Below are 16,893 nucleotides of genomic sequence, written 5' to 3' on the forward strand. Positions count from 1 at the left end.
CCAAAATGCCAAATACCAAGTGCTGGTGACAACGCAGAAACAAAAATTTTCATTCATTGCTAGTGGGGTGCAATATGGTGCAACCACTTGGAAGACAATTTCGTGGTTTCTTACAAAACTAAACATTTTTTACCATATGATACAGCAATTGCACTCCTTTCAACCCAAAGGAGTGGAAAATTTATATCCACACAAAAACTTGCACACAAATGTTTATAGTATCTTTATTCAGAATGTCAGACCTTGGAAGCCACTAAGATGTCCTTGAGTAGGTGAATGGATAAACTGTGATACATTCAGACAATGGAATATTATGCAGTACTAAAGGAATGAGACATCCAGGCTTGAAAAGACAAGGAGGAAACTTACATGCATATTCTTAAATGAAAGAAGTCTGTCTGAAAAGGTTACATACCGTATGATTCTAACATACAAAATGCCGGAAAAGGCAAATCTGTGGAGACAGTAAAAATATCAGTGGTGCCAGGGGCTAGGGAGGTGGGAGGGATGAATAGGTGGAGCACAGAGGATTTTAAGGACAATGAAACCATTGTCCTTACAGTTTTGAGTTTTACATTTAAGTTGATATATGGTATGATACTATAGTGGTAGATGTATGTCATTATAAATTTGTCCAAACCCATCAAATGTACAACACCAAGAATGAAACCTAATGTAAACTACAGGCTTTGGGGATAATGATTTGTGAATGTAGGTTTATTAATCATAAAAATGTAGCACTCTGGTGGGGGATATTGATAATGGGGAAATTTATGCATGTGTGGGGAAGAGAGTATGTGGGAGATCTCTGGACCTTCCACTCAGTTTTACTGTGAACCTAAAGTGCTTTAAAAAATAAAGTCTATTTTTTAAAAATTACATCAAGAACCCAGTATAGCTCCAGGATTAGGATACCCTTTTATTTTACTTTGAGAAATATGTTTATTCTCCATTTAGAAAATATTTTTGAAAATATTGCTATGTGAAAAGATGACTGCTTCCCCAGTGTCACTAAAAATAAAGGTTTAATGGATAAACTGAATTTTCCATTACCATAGTCCAAATGTATAATCCATTTATTTTGTAAAAGACAATGTCAAGAGGATGAAAAGATAAGCCATAGGGACTGATTGTTGATGCAGACTGCTCACAACTCTTTACTTGGAGTCCTAGGTAATTTGTACAGGTTCCTAGAAAAAAATCAGTGAAGCACTTTGGGACAGTGCTCCTGGTGGGTTAAGAATGACTTAGAAGGTAAAAGAATCAGAACTGAGAGACAGGTACACTTGTCTACATGGGAGAGTCAGATAGTATAAACTGTAATCAGTCTCCTGTGAGTCTATGTGCATTGATTTTCAAAAAGTTATATCTCCCAGTTACTGGCTAACTTTGAAGTACATACTCTCAAAATAAAATATTATTTGACTCTAAGGATTACTGCAACCCTCTTTTAAGAAAAAGAATAAAAAATTCCCACTATATCATTATAGGAACTATCAAGAGTCATTCTGCCTAGCAGATTATCAATAAAAAATTCTCAGCATTTACCTGACATGCAATTTATTTCTGATGAATAAAGTTCACCCCGCTTTAGATTTGTATGAGTAATACAGGAAACAACATATGTTCTCTCTTCCGATATTCTACTTTATTGAAAGTGTGATACTCCAGAACTGCAAAGAGCTGTGTGTCTTGGAAAGTGGAAGTACACTGATTCACCACTGAAAGGTATTTTACTGTTCTTGTCACTGAGAAAGCATTTTTATTCCTTTAGCAGTTATTAGTTCCAGCATCACAATTCATTAAGGATTCAAAGCAATTATTTCATGGAAGGATATGTAAGTATCACAGAAAAGAGGCCACAAGGCTAAACATATTTCCAATGTCAAAAAGACTCATTAAACAGTTCATATATCAGCACAACTACTTCAAATGGTAAAATTTCATCCTGTGTAATCCTTTTGCCAATTTCTTTTGATGGATTTTCCTACTGAGCACCGTTCTATAAATCCAAACATGCCTAGATAAAAGAGTGTTTATCTTAAGAAGGAAGCAATAAATACTAATAAAAAAGGAATTCTGGACATGGATCCTGAATCATGACACCATTTCAATAAAACTTAATACTTATTATTTTCATTTACCTAGTTATTTTTGTTTGAAGTAAAAAAAAAAAAGTGACATGAGGAATTAAATCCTTACAAGAATGATAGGCAATTTTTTCAAATTTATTCAGTATTTCAGCTGCTACATATAATGTCTGAAATACATTGAAAAAACTGTTTATATGATGTATATTGTGCTTCTGAATCCCCATGAATTCACTTTAGAGGGCAAATCTGTGTCGTTCTGTGACTTTGTCATCTCAAGATGTTGAGGGTTCTTACGGTTTCCTCTGCTCTACCCCAGGGTGGACATCTCTACAATCATGTAAGGCAATGACACAGTTATTTATACTTCACATTTTAAAAAGGAACTGAGGTAGCTTATCTGATGGTAGTAGGTAAAATTGGGACTCTGACCAAAGAACAGTCACTTTTCTCAGTCAGATGACTCTAAAGTTTAAACTATTAAGTACATGCTCATTGTAAACTGTAGAGAATGTGCTCAGCTAAGCATTGTGGGACATATTCTCCTAAAAGAAAAGCTAATGAAAAAATGCAATTTATATAAATGGAGATGATTTTTAAAGATCGCTGTTACTATCGATGAATGATGTGAAGTTAATGTTAATAATTAACTACAAGGCAGTCTGAATTATGTAACATTTAGAATTGCATAAAATATTTTGTACTCCTATGATATTAATATAATCAACATCATACCACTTATTTTTTTTTTAATTTTAATCATTCCAGTTTATATTCAACAATGTTTTTATTTCAATTTATTATTTCCCCCTGTATTTATGTTTTGTTTATAGTGGCTTAACATATGAAAATAATGCTCTGGCTAACAACAAATCATTCAACTATTATAGATATCTTACCTGCGTAATTTTTTCCAAAGATTTTTAACCTACACCACCATGTGGTGATTACAGATGTAAAAATCATGAGCTCCAGCCTTCAAAACCACATTAAATTCTTAGTCAAAATGAGTACATAAACATGAATCCAAGTGGGCAACATGCCCAGAAAATAGGTCAGATGGCAACCATGACTAAACAGAAACAAATTCACTGAATAAATAGCCAGGAAAAGCTAAGGTTTGAAATGCTCTGATTTGAATGCCATGCCTTCTGACCCAATGCTGCACCTCATTTAACAATTAACAGTGTTTGAGAGATGACTGGCTTAAACTTAGTCCTATGCCCCCTGGTTTTGCAAGTGCAGTTCAGCTCAAAATGAAAAAAAATTACATTTAAGAAAAGGATATCCCCCAAAAATGAATGTGTTAAAATCTTTTGAATAATTTTTGTTTTTTTATAATGTTGATCTTCAGTCCTGGAAATGACTCCACAGTATACCCATTTCTGGCAGTATTTTGATAAAATAAGTGGCTGTTTGGTTTTTCTAGTCTTATGATTTCCTCTTAAATCATATTATCTTATTCTCTAAACTAAGTTCATGTATACAAACACTAAAAGTATGTTATATAGATTATAAGCATCATGTAGCCAGGGAAAATGGCTTTTTAAGTTTATTGTGTGTGTGTATATATATATATATATATATATATATATAAGTATATATATATACATACAGATATATATATATGTAAGTGTATATATAATTTATACATGTATCTTCTATATATAAAATAATACAATGTGGTAAGGCCCAACAAAGTTTCAGTAAACATTTATCAGCTGAGGAGTCTCTCAGTGTGCACACTGCACACAACTATATATTGAACAAGTCAAGGCCTCTGCTGCTCAAGCACCCACTGTTCTATGGCAGGAAGTCTAACAACTTGCATATTTTTAGTAAACAAAATATGAGTAATGAATAAGGCCATGGGGAGGAAACATGAAAGAAATTTCTTTCAAATTTAACCCAAAACCCAACATTAACTCCTGATTCCTGTCGCTAAACTATTATGCGGCTCATTCTCAATTAGCCAGCCTCCACTCCCCACAATCCCCAGTATTAATTCTCTAATCAGAAATTTTCAGAAAAAGGAGACAATTTGATTTAATTCTGATACAAAGGCCATTGTTTTATGTCTGATTGAAAGCAGAATATGTTTCACACCTTGAGAGCTGACAACATCTCAGAATAAAACATTCTCTTGAATGTTTTAAAGGAATTTTTTCCAATTTCAGTAGACAAAACAGTGATTTAGTAGAGCAATAAGGCAATACTTTGTGTTTGATATAAAGGTCTAACTTTCAATATCTCCTGGACAGAATCCAAAATGAATAACTGGGAACATATATCTCAAGAATACACCACAGTGTTTGTAAGTATTTGAAAGAAAGTAGCAACATTTCAGAAAATATTTGTGGAGCAAATATAAATTTACCTTGGTGAATAATCTTTATACGTAAGACATTATTTTTTATTGGGCAAATACTTGAAAACTACTTGGGTCAATAAAAAGAAATCTACAAATAATCAAATAGTCAGGATTCAGGGTATTTGAATTAAATATATTTGAAATAAATATATACCATTTAGCCTTCTGGTGTTCTGAGGTTGACAGCAATGAGTGTATGTTTTTGCCAAAATTACATGAGTAGTGTTAATTGTTATTGGTTGAAATATCAGGCTTTACGATGTGATTTCCATGATTTTAACCTAGCTAAATATTCTAGTCCATACAGTCAGGACTTAAGGATGAACTAAAAGCAAACTCTGGCAGTAATACTTCATTAGCTGCTTTCTCACTTTCCTTCCTTCTAAAATTTTCTCAGTGCTTGTATGAAATTCTTGAACTTACAGTGAAAATATTTCTAACCTTTATATATTTGTAGAGTTTTTAGTGTTTGTTTGTCTTTCCCCAATATAACATCTGTGTAAGAGGTCTGGATTTCTGAATTAAAATCGTATTTGCAAAATGCTTTGAAATCCACAGAGTGGAAGAAAACAGGAAAAGTAAACATATTTTCATGTGACCTGACATTGACCAATTCTATCTAAAAACAGTAAAGTGCTTATATCCCCTAAGTTGGATTTGTAAACAACATAAAACACCTGTCATATTAAACATAGATCTAGATTCCACTAGAGATCAAGTCACTCTTAGGTAAAGAAAGTTACCAGTTTTATACAGAAGACCAAATGCATCTGCACACTTAAGTGATTCTTTATTTCATTCTGAATTTCTGCTTCTATGCAAACAAAGATAGTGATGATCTCAAGTCCCTGGGTGCCACTGGGACAATGAAACCAACAGGAGATCATATTCTACATTTGATATAAAAGGTATTTTCCAGGAAAGGGTAGAGGGATGAGAGCAAATGGTTTGGGGAAGATGGGAGAGGGACTAAAAGTGCAGACAAGGGAGTTCACATTTATTAAACCTGACTATGGTTAGGCATTCTAAGTACTATTAGCTACACAAACTGCACACAGGATCACTGAAGACAGCCATAATATGTAGGTGATTCAGATGAGGATTTTCTTTCATTACTGCTGTTTTTTAATTGCCTGTGTGGCTTGGAGTATCAGTTCTAAAACAATAGCTAAAACCTGTATGTACTTTCAAAATCACTGCATATTCTATGTGTTTCTGTTCGCCAATTCCTGTGGGGACATGAAGTTGTAACTGCAAACATGTTGAAAGTTTGTAAAAGTATTTCATCTTCCAGTAGCCAGAGCCCCTGTAGAAAATGTCATATTTGTCTACTTTGAGTTTAAATTTCCAAAAGAGAGTTTTAAATAAGGTACATATTTTAATTCAGATAATAACTATTCTAATATAGTGTAGATAATAAAATCCCTTAAGATGTTTTAATTAGTTTTCTTTGTAATACTTTCTGCTTTCATCAAAACTATCTGCTGTCATAAAGAAGGCTGATATTTCAACCTACAGTATTTAACACATATATTTTTGGCAAAAAACATATACTCATTGCTTACGGCACAACCTTAGAAACACCATAAGGCTAAATGGTAATAGTAAGTTCAGTGAGATTGGCCGGCTGTTAGAATGTATGCTACCACAATAGGGCATTCACTTACTTCCTTCATTTTTATCCTTATATAAACATTGTGCTAAAATCTTTCACTTTACAAAGAACAGGACATACTGAGGTCACCAAATGAAGATTTATTACCTGTATGCCAGAAAATAAGGAAATACAGGAAATTTCAAGCCTCTGGAGGACTGGAAGACCAGCTGTAACGTTCAAGATGCAATGAAAACTCAGACGAACCAAAAGACAGTGCTGGAGACCTAGGCGTCTCATCATCTCCTGGGAAGCCAGCTCTCTCTTCCTCCCCATCCTGGTGACTCCACCCTACTTACCAGTCAGTTCCCTTGTCAGTTTCTCCCTAAATAACTCATGCTTACACTTACAGTTTTTACTTTTAATGTCCTCTCTTGAAATCAAATGTCCCAAGAAAGAGGATCAAAATATATTTTTTAGCAACCCTCTGAGACAGAACATTCTTACTGGGTTAAGAGTTCTCTCACCATGTCACCTCCTAGGTTGCTAGGCTTTGGTATATCCAGCCATGCAGCCAGCAACCGAGGAGTCACTCTTGAACAACACTGAGATGACAGGCACATACTCATGAGCACATTCTTCAAGTTGAGAGGCTAGTAGGCAAAGATGGTACAACCCCAGGTTTGCGGTTCAAGGTGGCTCCCAGGAATGTGCTCTGTCCTGATGGTGTTGCACCTTAATATATGTGTCACTACAACTGGTGGCCCCACAAAACATGGATCCTCATCACCTATTCCTGCATGCTGAACTAACGAACATTAACTAGAAGGTCTGTCCTAGTCATAGTATCTATTCTAATTTGTTGCAATTAGTGTAACTTCAGTTTTAAGGAGGAAGTTGTGGTTGGATTTTTTTCAAACTCATTTGAATAACAGATTAAGAGCTACATTTTATTTCCATAGAGAAATCTTGTTTCAAAAATCCAAGTACCTGACATGTTTATAATAGCAACCCATCTAGCTTGCTTATTATCTAACATTCATTAATAGAAATACCATTTGCTACCACAGTGCAAAAGAGTGAAATTATAGTTAAATTGGAAACTCTTATCTACTAGTATTCTGTTCATTTTTTAATAGACTTTATGTTGGGGGGCAGTTTTAGGTTCACAGCAAAATTGAGCAATAGGTACAGGTTTCCCTATATCCCCTTCTCCCTCAAATGTATAACCTCCCCAATATTAATATCCCCCACTAGAGTGGTACATGTTTACATCTGACAAATCTACATTGAAACATCATTATCTCCCACAGTTCATAGTTTACATTTGGGGTCACCCTTAGTATTATACATTCTATAGGTTTGGATAAATGTATAGTGTTATATATGCACAATTACAGCATCATATAAGGTATTTTCTCTGTGCTCCTGTCTATTCATCTTTATCTTCTCCCCACTGCAGCTAAACTGATGTTTTCACCATCCCCACAGTTTTGCCTTTTCTAGAATGTCACATAGTTGGAACCATACAGTATGTAACTTTTTCAAGTTGACTTCTTTCATTAGTGTTATGCATTTAAGTTTATTCCATTCATTTTTCTTTGATGATGTGGATGAAGATGAATGGCAATTCAACAGCAGGATATTATGCAGCATTATATAATTAATACCAAAACATAGAATTTCTTAAGGTGTTCACATAAAATTTTTATTACAAGCCTTAAATAATAAATGTCATAAGTGATAACCAAGCATGACACAAAGTGTACCCAATGGGTATCTTACTGTCTTCTAGACACAGAAAAATTTTGTTCAATTCTTTCAGAAATTTAGAAAGCCTATCATGAAATCAAACATTATGTCACAAAATGGTTTTGATATCTGAATGCTAGAAATATTCCTAGTGATATTTATGCAAAATAATCAACTTCAGTTTTTTTAAATCAAAACATCATTATTGTTTTGCAATTTCAAAAGGAAAAATGAATAACTCCATGCTGTCTGAAATGAAAATCACCAGGACAAGGGTATTTAAATTACATGAACTTTGTTCTAACATTTGTTATGTTGTTGCAAGAAGAAACCAAGATTAATAAAAAGGTTGTACTATTAAAAAAATAAAGAGAAATAAAATTAAACACCAATCACCAGAATACTTCCCTGCAAATGATGTAGACTGCTTCAAGCTTGTGCTACAATCTTGTTTGCATTTTCTCCTTTTTTCCTATAATAATGATTTCTTGTTATAAAGGAATAAGACATGTCTCTTACTTACAGAAATCCTATGTGGAAAACTTAAGTAATATATGTGAAGTACCTTAGAAAGAAGCCCAGTTGTTTTGTAGAGAGCAAAGTGCACTTTCAATGTAATAGAGCTTTGAGTATGAGGTGAACAGATGGTCAAGTGCTATTATTCATGACAAGTTAGTTCTATGAAGCTGGAAGTCACACTTTTTATCATGAGAAGTCATAAGAACATTATCTAAATGTCTGTTCCTCAGCTGCTATAAAAAGATTTGACAAGATAAAACTCAAAACTCTAAAATCTCAAATCCCTTCCCTTTGCCTATCTCATATATAGTTCATACAGTTCAAAGTTCCTACCATGCCATTCATCAAACAGCTCCATGTAGAGAGATCTTGACAACACCAAGGACTTAGGAAAAGGAGATACTTTAACAGACATAGTTTATTATGGAGATGGGAATTTGATGCTGAAATTAGGTTGAAGTTGAGAATTCTTAATTTTTACTGACAACAGAAATGGCTGTAAAAATGTGGGACCTTTTGACCTTCTGTTTCGAGCACTGGAATAATTGCAGCAGAAGCCAGAATGACATATACAGTGAGTCACTGTGTGACAGATGAGAAGCAATGAGAAAGCTTCAACATTCCTTTAAACCATGCAGGCTTGATGTGATTTCCATAGGCACAAAGTGAATCCTGATCCCTGTTTCACACAAATTTTTCAGGTTGACTTCTATCATTAGTATTATGCAGAGATTCTCAAATCTGACTGGGAAGTTTTCATAAAATAAAGATTCCTGGACCTCCATCGCAAACTAAACTCAAAATTTGAGAAGTGAGGTACAGAAATATCTACCTATTTTTTAAATGTCCATGTCATTTTTTGATGAGGTTGGTACATTAGTAAGAAGAATGAATGGACTTTAAAGAAAATTCCATTTTAGCACCTAGAATTAAATCTCCCTCTTCCTGGATACATACATTCACTAGAAGTAGCTACATATTACCTCACTCATTTCTTTTCTCTTCTGAGCTTTCTCTTAATTATTTCTTTGTGACCATTATATTAATCTGTAGCTAATTAAACTAAACAGTAATAATTTTAAGCTTCATGGAACAAGGTTTTATTAGCTTTGCCTTTATCATAAAAGGTAACTGCTTTTATTTATTGATTGTTTGGAATTTATTTAATTTTATGATATTAGTGGTTAGAAGTAATAATAGGAGAACATGAATATAAATATATAGGAATGAGTCTGCAATTAATTAGTTCTAAGATTTATAGCATTGAGTAACAAATTTGGAGACCAAGACTTTCCTAGTTTTAATTGTGTAAACTTGTTTCATGTATAGATATAAAATCTTGCTAGAATATAAAGATCACTTTAATGATTAATTAAAAATATATTAAAAGTACAAGTACATGTTCCCACATAACATTTATAACTTAAGCTACTGACAATAGATCTCTCAAACAAGTGTTAAGGAGAATTCTTTTTTCCAGAAATTTTAAATTGGCAGGAAATATGGCTTAATGTGTCATACTCTTATTTAATAAAATGCCTCAAAAGACAGGACTATAGTGCAAAAGCAAAGAGTAGATTTCAAGTGAATTTTGAAAAAAAGGGGAAATTTAATTAGATATCTTAGATGATCACACATTCAAACCCAAGCTGCTGTGTTGCTTAGAATAACTTTAAAAGAGAAAGGCTAAAAATGTTGATGTTTCACTTCTTGTTACATGTCATTGTAATATAAAGATTAATAATATAGAAACTGGAGCCCAACTGTCTGGATTTAAATTCTGCCTCACCAATTCCTAGCTGTATGACTTTGGACAAGTTATTTAACCCTTATGCCTCAGTTTCTTCATCTGTAGAAAGGGAACTTGAGAGCACCTACTTCATATGCTTGTTGTAAGAATTAAATGAATGAATACACATAGCAGAATTAATTAGCATCCAGTCTTTACATAGTTAGCATCCAAGAATATTATCTACAATTACTGTTTGCTACTATTATTATTTTCTCTAGAATAAAAAATGGTTGGGAGGAGTTAGTTTGTTGTTGAAAACAAATTTTATTAGTTGCTATTTAATGGGCTGAGGGGGATTTTTTCAAATTTAGATATTATATATTGCTCATACCACTTTTCTTTGTCATCCAATGGTATTCTATGAACACAGTCATATATATTTATCACCTAACTTCCACTTTAAAATAATTGGAGAAATTAATTCCTCAAAGTACCTTTAATTTCTCAAAGTACTTTGTAACTCTCTTAAAGGTCTTTAAAATAGCCTAATATATATATATATATATAATATATATATTATATATATTAGGGCAGACTAAACTCAAACATTTCAGAGTTATGGACACATGAAAATTTCACTGCACATGCGTATCAGTGGTTTTAAGCTAGGGCATATAGAGTCCACACTATGAGTACACCCACTATGTATGGCATTCGTGTTGGTGTCACAGTGAAGGCAATATCTCTGCCTTCAGCCAGGAATTTCACCAGGATATTCCATTAGTCATAAAATATAAGCAAAGGCAGGACATTTCAGAACAGTTTTTAAGCCCACCATGAGCCTATGTAACTAATCATATGAAGAGCATTAACTCCTTTCTACTCCTTTATGAAAGTACGAAAGTGGAATTGAATTTTAAGTCAATAGCTAAATAATCATTTTTTAAATTTTAAAACATTTTTGTGATTTAAAGTTATGTTTATTATTAAGAACATTTTAAAATGCATAGAGGGATGGAAGAAGAGCAAAAATCACCCACACTCGCAACCAGCGATAAAGTTTTTTACACTGCCAGCCTACCAATATTGCCCCCACCTTCCACCCTCCATCCATTTTCATACAATATGACCCAATTCTCCGGCGACCATTAACCAAGTCCAGAGGAGGTTTCTGATCAGTCAGTCACAGCCCCTTCAGCAGGAACTTATTTGAAGATGAGAAATTTCAGAGCATATACTATATCCATCTTATTTCTCTGTAAAGACTTTAGTGAAATAATTTTCTAGATTTGACAAGGCTATCTTTTGCTAAAAGTATTTTTGAAAACTTCTAGCTTTAATAATATATGTGTTGTTATAAATGTGTTGTTGATATATGTTGTTAAAGAACAAAAAATAAATATTTAAAAATTGCCCCACCAGTTTCAAAATCTGCCTGTTGTAGTAAAACAATTTAAATTCATTAAGAGGACAGTCATCTGGAATCTACTGGGACTGCCTGACTCCAAAGTCACACATTTTACTTCTACACAATCTTGCCTAAAGAGATGGCAGAGCTGGTATCAGGCCCAAAGTATCTAAATATATCAGGACCCAAGTCTTTCTTTATCGGACAAATTCATTTTACAGCAATTACAATAAATAAATACATGGTGCTGCAGGAAAATTAATGGAAGATATTAGTTTATATTCTTTACATGAAATCACAGTTACAGATTTTTCCAGATGTGAAACAGTACAGTCATTGACATAAAATATAAAAACTCAAAACTACAGTCATTTATTACAATCAAAGCACATTCTCATTCTATAATAGCCCTTTTCCTTAAATACAAAAGGGATCAATTTCAGCTGTCCAATCAAAATTTGAACTTTCTAAAGAAAAGCTAGCAATGTTTTCAAAAATAGAAAAATAATAATTCTTACATAATACATAAGAAATGCTTATTTATGAATTGGCAAAAATGCATTTATCATCCATAGATATTTATGTGCTTTATGTTGTCATATTTCTGAAGTTATGACTTAAGCTACATCTATGAATTTGATGTCATGATAGTTACTTTCTATAAACAACTTGCTGTGCAAATGTTTCATGTGTTATTCATTAGTTTAACTATAGTAAAATATTTGTAAACCAATGTGAAACCTAACTTCAGCTTCTAAGTCACAGATTTTAAGTATTGGAGGGTCCCTCACTGCATTTGTTTAATAGCCTTAGTCAAAATGCCTCCCTATTCAATTTCTTCCATGAAAAGATCATGTTACATTCATTAATTTCCAAAATTACAGGTGCATATCTGTTTGTTTACATGACACTAAAAATTTAGATATTTGGAAATATTTGAAAAAATACAGAAATTTTCAAAATGTTATAGGAAAGTATCTTCTGCTCTTTCCCATCACCCTACCTATTCTCCTTCAGAGGTTTAAATATTTTCTTGTCTGACTGAGTGAGGCTGAAGATAGAAAGTGAGTTTTGCCTGGTTCAGCGCCATCTGCCCCAACCATCTTTTACCAGCAGTTACAGCTAGAGAGAAGCCAAGTGTTTCTTCATTAGGCAGATCCCAAGGTCTGTCATTCTCTGTTTGGACTAACGGGTCTAGGAGGTCCGAGGCAATTCCCTTCACGGTGTTCTAGCAAATCTGCTCTGTGATTTACTTTTGGATGGAATTTCTCAAAGGACAAATGTGAGGGAAGTATTAGGGCCCAGAGGGTGGCCACAGACCCAAACCAAATTCCATTTGTCTGAATAACTCTCATTTGATTTCAAACACAAAGAGGAAATAATATAATATTCACATCTACAAACTCCAAAATCAGTATTTGTTGTTAATCAGTCTTTTCTCATGTAACTACTTTTTTAAAGAATGCACTGCTCTGCTCAATACTTACCTTAAAATCTTTTCAATACTTCATATATAATGTCATTACATTTTACAGTAGGACAGACTGTCAAGACACAGTTCAGTACTTTCATGTTATTTAATGTTAACTAAAATCTCCAAGGAAATGTGCTTCATGGGTTTTTCTGTCCTAGTGAAAATTGTGTTGATTTAAAATGCACGAAAATAAAAAATTTGCATTAGCAATATGGAACATCTTAAGAATTTGAGAGATTCCTATTCTAAGGCACTTTTGATGAAAGGTCAGTGATGAAAGGTACAGAAATAGATACAGATATGGTTTCCCCACTCTAGGATTTAAAATATAGCTGAATGACTTCATGTAATTCATCTTTTCCTAAACTTACTTGACGATTAAACATATTACCCTTCAATTTTTAAAAAACAAAAATTGGCAGCCCTGTGAATTTTTATTTCAGTGTCTATTCTCTGGAAACTATTTGGTGAAAAGGATTTTTTTTTTTCTTGTTTATGTGATTTTTATATAGAGTGAAAGATCTAAAGTAGCTTTGTAGAAGAAATAAAACTATTGAGGTTCTATTGGGAGTAATAGAACCCTATTTTTAAGACAAAATAGACAAAGCTACAACGTCTTTGGCTTCCTGCGTTTACTTTGACGAGGCTTCAAGAACTGTTACACAACTGAGTCGAATTTTCCCTGCAAAAATGTTATGTTCACTTTTTCTAACAATAATTGTTTACTTTCCTAGGGAGGCATGAAGCAAGCTAGCAAGAAAAGCCTGGCACCTTGAGTCATGTCTTGGCTAAATGGGTTTTTTGGGGGAGATTTTTGGTCTTTTATTCAGGTCACATGTCATTCTTTCTAAACAAGATGTTGCATTCAATTGTAAGACAGGACCAAACACAGTACTAAGAAACAGGGAAAATGCTCACCTTTTGTGAAATCAATGTATTTTAGAAGCTATTGGCTGAAGAAGAAATTGCAGATTATTTTCTGAATGATTTTTTTTAGTGAGCTCTTTTGCACCTACAAAATGGAATTATTTTCAACTTTTTATCATAGTTTTGACCCAGAATGTATTCAAAAAACACTTAATGATTAAGTAATATCAATTGCAAAAATGACATAATAGGGGGAAATATTATATTTAAGGAAAATAAAATGAAAAACATTGGTACATATTATGGTGTTAGGGCAATATTAGTATACCATGAATCTAAAATTACATATAAATGTAAAACTCTTACATTTGATGAGTTACATATATCTTTCAGACTATTTCAGGTTGCAGACTTCATAGTTGTGTCTAAAATATAGTATAACCATTAAGGGAAATCATAAATAATTTTTATTTTATTTAAATTTACTCATTTATTCTTTATATTAGATAAAAAGTAGTGAGATATATCTGCAGGGAAATGGGACAACGGTTATGCTATTGTAAAACGTACTTAGCCTGTGAAAACAGCCCATCTTATTCCTTAACTTAATCTATATGCTCTTCTTCCTCTTCTAGCCACTTAATCAATTAAGTAACCTTGTAACCAGGACGTGAGATAGAAGTCCAGGGTGTAAATAAATCTACCTGGGTAAAGAATACTGAGATCCCTAACAGATAGTCACTTAAATAACCCTATTCTTAAGACAAAAATTCAAAGGAATTATGAATCTGATGTATAAAACATGCCTTATGCTGACCCCTACCCTAAAAGCCCTATTAAACTCCTAACTCTAAACCCTTAAGTGAGCCTCCTCTCTGAGGTCACCCGCACTCCCTTCGGAGTGTACTGTCTTGTATCAAATAAACTTTCTTGTTAATAAGCCAGCTGTACTTGTCTCTGAACTCTTTTCCATGATAAAGACAAGAACTCTCCAACCTCCACCTCTAGTGGTAAATGTCTTTTGTCACTTTGCTATTTCATTCAGCTTCCTAGTCTTAACACAATTTTTTTTCTCTCCCTGTTTTATTTCAGGCCAGTAGGTAAGCGGAAGTTCTCAGAACATAATCTTACTCCATCCAGGGTTCTGTGGCTCCCCCAAATTCTGAGGTGGTTGGGATATAATTTCTTTGCCATGCAAATCAAACTGACACTGGATGCCAGGTGACCTTGGTTTTAGGAGTTGGCAAGGGATTTGCCCTCTGCCAATCAGGAGTTTAGTGGACTTTCCCTTTTCTCCCTCTGTTCTTCCTTTCTCTCTACTGCCTGCATAGCTGCTGACCTTTGCTCCTACTCTTGCTTTAATGAATTCCTTTCTTGCTGGGACTTGTTTGATCTGATCAAGAATTCTTTCCCGATCAAGAGCCCTTCCCCATCTGCATTGAGATTTTGCCTATTGCACTAGAAGAGACCTCCCCAGACACAGAGCTAGTGCAACCATTTCATTAAACTTTTATTAAAAAAAAGTAGAAAACTTGGCATGTCATCAAGATAGGTTCAAATACTGTAAAACCTGCATGGACAGTGACATGAACTTAAGGAGCATTTTATGTGCATTTGTTTTGTTTACACAGGATAAAAGTACCATGTCATAGTCTTTCACATTTAGGACACAATGACTTCCATCTGCTGGCCAGATTCTTTAAAATAAAGTGATAATATTTAGGCTCATTAAGTGCTCTGAATTTTAAAAATCCTGACTAAATTACTCAGACTCTAAAAAATGTGTCATCACTTGATAAAAATAGTATAATAAACTGAAGCAAAAACACTATCCTGCCCAGTTCTGCATTAGCTTTAGCTACAGACTCGCTGAATAATGGGAAGGTACTCCTTTATGACCATTTGCCATGCGCCTCATCTCAGTTTGACAATTTAAGGACTTTTTTCAGAGTGAAGTGGTGGACATAAAGTACCACTAAGTAAACTTTTAGTAATAAAATTATGGGGCCTTCTTTTTTGGAAATTCTCTTGGTAAAGATAGTTTCTCCTGTTAAGTTGAAAAATAAGAAGCTTAAAAGCTAGAAATTTAGCATACCAAAAATTATAAAAGTTACTGTGTTTCCAAATATGCTGGATGGGAAGACTGTGAAAAAGAGCAATAAAATATTGCTAACAATTACACTGAAGCTTTATGAAAACATTTCCTTTGGTATTTCAGATAAATTTCCCTTGTGTGTCCTCAAAATCGATTAATGATCTGGAGCTGACAATGTTCCAGCAAAAGTAAAAGAAACAAAAATAAGGTTACATCATGCCCAGAACTAATGGCATCCACATTTTTTCAAGTCTGGATTACTATAATCCATCTTAGTACTGTCATCATAGAAATAGAATATGTAACAATCAAAGCCCAGTCAGGATACAGAAAAACATGTCTGTCGTTTTAACAATGAGAGAATTTAATATAAAGAATTGTTTACTGGGTATTAGTGGAAAACAGAAAAGGAAAAAGGGAAACACAGTGGTGTCACTGATGTAGTCAGTGAAAGAAGAAAGTACACCCTGAAGTCTGGGTACGAAAGGGAGAGTTTGCAATTTTATAACATAGACGCTTGGACAAAGGGCAGCATAGAGCTGAGACTAAGATCTCCGAGGAAGGGGTGCTGTTCAGCTCCTGTAGTGCCTCAGAAACTCAGAGGTCAGGCCCCTGGAGCTAGAACCAGACATCTGAGGAGAAGGCACCAAGATTGGTGCTGATGTCCTTGGGCATAATGAAGCTGGTGCAGGGGCTGGGAACACTGCAAACTGGAATTAGCTGCTGCTGGAATGAAATGTCACTCCAGGTTCAGGACACAGTGCTAAGTGAAATTAGCCAGTCACAGAAGGAAAACCAACTGCATGACTCCACTTATACGACAGATCTAACATAGCCAGTCACAGAAACAGAGACTACAATAGTGGTTGCAAGAGAATTGGGAGAAATGAAGAGCTGTTCAATGGGAATAAAGTTTCAATTTTGCTAGATGAATAAGACTGGAGATCTGCTGTACAGCACAGCACCTATAGTTACAATGTGATATTCAGCA

At 34.0% G+C, this 16,893-nt stretch overlaps 1 long non-coding RNA gene across 1 annotated transcript in view; it reads left to right on the forward strand.

Moving 5' to 3' along the window:
- The first annotated feature begins 421 nt into the window (after positions 1 to 421).
- The window catches only part of LOC140845110 (uncharacterized), a 38,018-nt gene continuing 21,546 nt past the window's right edge, over positions 422 to 16,893 (forward strand). The window contains exon 1 of the long non-coding RNA XR_012123818.1: positions 422 to 1,728. This is a non-coding gene — a long non-coding RNA (uncharacterized lncRNA). The remainder of the gene's footprint in view (positions 1,729 to 16,893) is intronic.

Source organism: Manis javanica, chromosome 12 (assembly GCF_040802235.1).
Source record: "Manis javanica isolate MJ-LG chromosome 12, MJ_LKY, whole genome shotgun sequence".
NCBI lineage: Eukaryota > Metazoa > Chordata > Mammalia > Pholidota > Manidae > Manis > Manis javanica.